This window comes from Octopus bimaculoides, chromosome 5, assembly GCF_001194135.2.
Source record: "Octopus bimaculoides isolate UCB-OBI-ISO-001 chromosome 5, ASM119413v2, whole genome shotgun sequence".
NCBI lineage: Eukaryota > Metazoa > Mollusca > Cephalopoda > Octopoda > Octopodidae > Octopus > Octopus bimaculoides.
In genome coordinates this window covers 15,934,482-15,941,581 of record NC_068985.1, presented here as the reverse complement: position 1 = coordinate 15,941,581, position 7,100 = coordinate 15,934,482, and positions in this window count along the sequence as shown.

Below are 7,100 nucleotides of genomic sequence, written 5' to 3'. Positions count from 1 at the left end.
ATATATATACAGAGGAGATAGATAGATAGATAGATAGATAGATAGATAGATAGATAGATAGATAGATAGATAGATAGATAGATAGACAGGGATGCATATGTATGCATATGTGCATATATTTAAATATACGTATGCATGTTACACATTAACAATATGAATGATGTTATTTCTATAAACACTGAAAAGAATTACAAATCCATTGACCCGAGAAGACCGTTGCATCTCTATATTTAAAGACCTTTGCCATATGAACATTTATCATCTCATTTTACGTTGCTACACGGATACCTTATCTTATTTTATAGTCATTGAATGGATGAGAAAGAAGAGGGGAAATTTTCAGCATTTAAGATCAGCTCATTGACACAAATAAGACAAAATCTATGAGGCTTTTATTCCAGTTCTGAGCCATTTCAGCTAATTCAGCTAAATGTTTCCTAATACGCAATTCTTCTTATATTTCAAGACATTTTCGTTTCAATGGAAGGATATAATCATCTGAACAACGTCTCTTGTTCTATATTTTATCGATCAAATTGTTATTGTTATTGTTCTTGTTCTTGTTCTGTTTAGCCACATGTCAGTACTGACTGATCAGGCCCATAATCAAAGACATTCCGACGATGACTAGTCCATCCTGCTATCAGGTTCTGCATATCACAGATTTCATTATCTAATCCATCCTTTCTGTGTGTAGGGTGTAATTTAAGGGAAATTAACTGCTACTTCCAGATATTTATTTCTAAAGTACTATAATGGTTGCTAGTCTTGTGAAACACTTAAGGCTGATTGAAATAATTTGGAGTTCCTACTCTATAAATTATAGGAATTATAATAAATAAATTAAATAGCTGATCCATGATTTCACTTTTTCTTCTCCCTCTCCCCCCCCTCTCTGCTATATTTCGTCGCAGAAAAGGATCATTGGACACTACCGACATGATCCTTCTCTCCAAAAAGGGAGAAAAGTTAAGCGCAAGAATAACAATTTCTCAGGAAAACGAAAGAAAAACACAAAGTGTTACACTTCTAGAATTACTTCATTTTGTTTTCGGATGCTAATTAATAGACTTAACGTTCTACTTCTTTATTTTTGACGCATTGAAGTTATACAACAACCAATTTTAACTGTTATTATCCTCATAAATAAAAGCGGTTGAACGAATCAAATAATTACTTGTATATTGCCGTAATGACAAATGTCCCCATTAAATCAGTTTAAGCTTCTTTTTATGCAGTAAGAAACATTTGAAACGTACAGTTTAACCTTCCGCCGTTAAGCAAAATTGTAGCATAAATCAGAAGTTTTAATTAACCCAATTGAATCAGCCTTAATATAGTCGCAGGAATGGCTGTGTGGTAAGTAGCTTGCTTACCAACCACATGGTTCCGGGTTCAGTCCCACTGCGTGTCTACTATAGCATCGGGTCAACCAAAGCCTTGTGAGTGGATTTGGTAGACGGAAACTGAAAGAAGCCCGTCGTATATATGTATATATATATGTGTGTGTGTGTGTGTGTTTGTGTGTCTGTGTTTGTCCCCCTAGCATTGCTTGACAACCGATGGTGGTGTGTTAATGTCCCCATAACTTAGCGGTTCGGCAAAAGAGATCAATAGAATAAGTACTAGGCTTACAAAGAATAAGTCCCGGGGTCGATTTTCTCGACTAAAGGCGGTGCTCCAGCATGGCCGCAGTCAAATGACTAAAACAAGTAAAAGAGTAAAAGAGTAAAAGAATAAAAGACATTAAAGATGAAAGAATCAGTTGACTAAACATCTATTTACAAATACAAATTCACCAAAAGTGATAAAGGGCCAGCAAAGGAACTTCTATGTATTCAGCATACTAGAAATATCAGCCATATCTTCCTCAATCACAGCATACTGTCATGATAAACGGACACATTGGATAATGTAGTCTTAGATATGTTATGTATGAATACAGGACAAGTTGATCGTGACTGCGACACATATGATAATTGATTTGTTCGATCATAGCTGGCCTGGAGCGAAACAACAAAAGCAACGATAGTGAAATTTTTTGGATAATTTCATTTACGCTTTGAATACTTTATTTGTAATTTAGTATTGAATTTCTTTTCAGTTAGCGATAAGATCAAATAATTATATTTCACAAATACTATCGCGTGATCAGGTTCAAAGTGAAGCAATCTCATCGTCTATTTCATACACACAAACACACATAGAGAAATGGTGTCACGTACAACATATAGAAGCAGCAATATCTATGTACACCTTAGTACTATATATATTAAGAACGTTGCATAGGAACGTGTGTGTGTGTGTGTGTGTGTGTGTGTGTGTGTGTGTGTGTGTGTGTGTGTGTGTGTGTGTGTATAAACTTAGATATAAACTTAGATATATTCCGACGAAAGATTGGTCCAGGTCATGTCTAACTTAATAGCAGCACCTTATAGGATTATCTAAATCCTTTTTAAGTCAAGTTTTGTGGCATCACAGTCCTTTCGAGTACGGAGTTTTTGTTGAGTGAGATGTATCCAGGTATAGGTGGCTTATCTGGTATTCCTTGAAGAAATTTGCTCAGATTCCGTTTGAAGGTAATGGGATCCTTTTCCTCTTTCATCTGTTTCGGGACAATGTTAAATAGGGCAGAGCCTGTTGAGGAAAAGAAATTGTGTTGCAGTGTATTGATGTGTTGTGATCCTGAATTAGGTAGAGGACGTATGGCCCGTGGTCCTAGTCTTGGATGAATTTTGAAGCTAATGTTGAAGTCGTTTGGGCAATGCTGGTGGTATATTCTCCACATCGTGCAAATGATGTACCACTCGAAAACAAACATGGAGAGTCGTTAGACCAGAACGAGAGGAAAATAGTGAACGCTGGGAGAAATATTTTCTTTGAAAAGAAAAAGGATAAAAGAGAGAAAAAAAATTCTTTTGAATGTCCGAGCAGGAAAAGAAAGATGGTCACGTGAGGAAAAGTAAGATGGACGATGGTCATGTGTGAGCAATGAGAGAGAGAGAGAGAGAGAGAGAGAGAGAGAGAGAGAGAGAGAGAGAGAGAGAGAGAGAGAGAGAGAGAGAGAGAGAGAGAGAGAGAGAGAGAGAGAGAGAGAAAGAGAAAGAGGGGAAGTTGCCATACAAATAAGCTCATCCGTAGGGTTGATTGTTAGTATACTTTTAAACTCCAATCGTTTCGTGTATAGAGTACTGATTAGGGCTATTGTTTCCTTGATTCCCCATAAGCATTATATATATATATTTTTTAATTATTCACACAATCCACGTCATCAGCTGCCGACTGGATGTCATAACAATTTCAGCACCTGCTGAGTGTAAAAGAACGATGACAAAAAAATTGTAAAAGAAAAACAAGCCAAAAAAATGAACACTGTGCATAATTTGAATTTTTTTATGATTTAAAGAAAAATAGACAGTAGAGAGACCACAACACGTCTCGGTGGATAAATGGTAACGCAAAGAAAAACATAGCAAAAGTGATTTTGGAAAACGAGAGAGAGATTAGAGAGAGAGAGAGACAGAGAGAGAGAGAGAGACAGAGAGACAGAGACAGAGACAGAGACAGAGAGACAGAGAGGGACAGAGAGAAAAGGAGACCAGAGAGAGAGAGAGAGAGAAAAGGAAACCAGAGAGAGAGAGAAAAAAGGAGACCAGAGAGAGGAGGAGGAAATAGCAGCGACAACAGAGAAAATTCTAATTTTAACACAAAATTAGCAGTTTGGAAGATAGGGGGCAAGTCGACTACATCGATCCCTAATTCTTCACTGATACCTAATTTCTCAACACCGAAAGCAAGATGGACTTCAGCGGTATTTCAACTTAGCACGTAATGAGTTGGAATAAATAACCGTAAGATATTTTTCTGACGCTCTTGCAATTCTTCCTGCTCGCCATCTTAACAATAGCAGGGATAAGGGCGGAGAGAAAAAGGTAAAGAAACAAATAGACCGTAGGACAAAGAAAGAGAGAAGAAGAAGAAGAGAGAGAGAGAGAGAGAGAGAGAGAGAGAGAGAGAGAGAGAGAGAGAGAGAGAGAGAGAGAGAGAGAGAGAGAGAGAGAGAGAGAGAGAGAGAGATGTGAAGAGAAATTTGTGCTATGCTAAGCTTACGAAAGATAGAAGATGAAGAATGGTACAACAAAAGAATGTCTAACCCCACTGAAGCGTTAAAAATATGAAACGAAAGACTAACAGAAGGAACTGACTATTTTGCTTCCTTCTTCTTAAGAAGGAGAATGAAAAACGAGGGAGAGAGGGGGAGAAGAACGAGAGAGAGAGAGAGTGAATGAGAGAGAGTGAATGAGAGAGAGAGTGAATGAGAGAGAGAAAGAGATTAATAGATAGATAGATAGATAGATAGATAGATAGAGAGAGAGAGAGAGAGAGAGAGAGAGAGAGAGAGAGTGGGAAATGATGAGAAAGAGTTATCCTGTCGGAAACAAAATCAAATCGTAGATATGAATAAAAGCATCGATGCTCTTAAATTCTTCCCTGGTGTAGCATTATAAGTTGCAAATTTATTTTTAGGGCTGAAGTAATTTTTATACAATTATGGTCATGCGATGGTCCTGGCTATTTACTCACGTTGCTCTGATCTAGTTGTTTTGAGGTATTTTTTTCGGATAGTTGTGCACAACTATTTATAGATGATCATATGAGTAGGCAATTGTTTCTTCAGAATATCAACCTAGATTTTAACGTTTGTGGTGGTGCCTTGCGACATTATCCAAATACTTGCTTCTCGTTTATGATAACGTATTGCTATTACTTGGTTCTTGCAAGTGTACATTTTGAGATGTACTTTGAGAATAATAGATAACAAACATAAGGAGTATTGCATGGAAAATGCTTAACAGATATTCTTATACTAAATATTATGCCTGTTCTCCCGTAAAATGAAACGGTGCTGGGTGGTATTTTTCTCTCGACGTCTTTGCAACTAGATTGATGTATACCAGCAAAATGTTGATGTCATATTTTCATGGAGATACATCTCGATGCCGCTGGTTGACTGTACTTGCGAGGTACTGTTAGATATAGAGGGAAAGACTACTACATCAGCACTGGGATCTTACATTATTTATCGACCCAGAAATGATTTAAAACAAACATGGCACTATTGTGATTTGAATTAACAGTGCAGACCGCCATATTAGGATATTGCAACGCATTATATCGGACGATCTAATGCATCTTCCAATCGATCTCCTTACGTGATGCAATATAGCCTTCGGTGGTGAAATTCTCCTGTTAAGAGTAGGTTTTCGACACAAAGAAATTCCAATATTGCTTTTATTGAAAATTCTATTAAATCATCTCAGCTTTGATCTAATAGAAAATTGCTAAGCCTGCTAGGAAGTGTGAGGATCACGGGCAAAAAGAAGTGAATTGATGGCTACTTGATGTTGCACTGACAAATAAATGTGGACCGAAAGAAAATCCATTAGAGACATCTCTTGAACTAATACCAAATCAAGTGCATATTATCAACCACGTATTTGAAGAGGTAATAGACATTTCAGATAATAAAAAAACATAATTGAAATTATATCATTAACGATAATATGAACCCCCAAAACTGTAGATGTTTTGATACGAGGAATGACATTCTTGCATTGCTGCTTGGAAATAATCACTTATAAAGTGTTAAAAGTATTGATGTCACAGATGAAGACATAAGATGAAGACAAAGATGAAGGTTATCCAGTTAAGTAACTCCATTTTGAATATTGCCGCAAATCTTGAAACTGAGGAATAGTACAATTATTATATTACGCAATCATGACCTGAGATCGACTCAATGAACGATAACTTTTGCTATAACCTCTTTGTGATCTCTATCTTCATGGAGAAATACGGGCTGATAGTAACAGATGAAAAGATATATTCATTCCAAGATTAATTTTTAACACCTTGTGATATTCATCTTTATATTTTAAAATGTAAAATTGCTAATCTTGAAGATCACAGTGTAAGAGGAATTTAATAGATATCACCTGGATGTTGAAAATAGTGTGCTGGCAAATGAAAGTCAACTGAGCAACAATCAAGAGAATTAATACCAGGTCAAGGAGATGTTATCGTTGACATATTTGAAAGAGTAATGGACGTTAAATTTCTGCTTATTTCAGCATTTGAAATGATTAGTATCAGTCATTTCCTGCATGATGGAGAATACATGATTCCGCCCTTATTTTCTCGCGAGCAAGATTTACGTAGCACTCATTTGATTAACAGATTAAAATAATTTTAAAATCCAAATAGAAAACAAGAACAACAAAACAAATCGTTTGGAAGGCAAATTTTGGATAAAAAAAAGTAGCAACATAATAATTACTAAACAAAATTGCACCAAGAAATCTAGTTTTTCATCATTATTCTGGAATTATTCTGCAGTGGCGAAAATTTCACTCTTTACACATCAAACAGAACCGAGAAGAATTTTTGTCAAAACTCTTAAATGCAGAGTATGATAGTATATAAATTGCTCTGATTAAGTAAACGTATTTTTTCTATATTTTAACTATATGTCTCTTTATCGCTTTCATTAAAATTAAGTACGATAGATATATTTATCATCATTAGAGAGGAAAGGGGTAAAACAAACAGCCGTAGTACACACCATGCTTTTGCTAATTATTCTAGATGTTTGTGTCATCGTAGATGGATGTATGCACCCTCCCGGTTCTCCAATGCTTCACACATCGATGATTTGACAGCTAAAGGAAGAGAATGCTTTGCCATGACTGAATAAGCTATAACAAAAAATGAAACACAGATATTACACCTTTGTAGTTCACCTTTGCAGTTATAACATGTTCAGAGTATTGAGCATCAGTCGTGATGTTGGCATTTTAATCGCTGGTGCGAATCATGATGATGCAGGTAAGTCTTTTCCGATATTCGGGTGACTTCCAGTCTTCCATATCAGCTAACTTTTTGTCAACTACAACATTAATCTTTATACTCTAAAACGCCGTTTACTGTTCACGTATGCATCAAGCTGTTCTCGAAAAAAAAAGAGGCAAAAATATCGTCAAATTTAGCACGAACACCCTGTATGTATGTATGTATGTATGCATGCATTATATATATATATA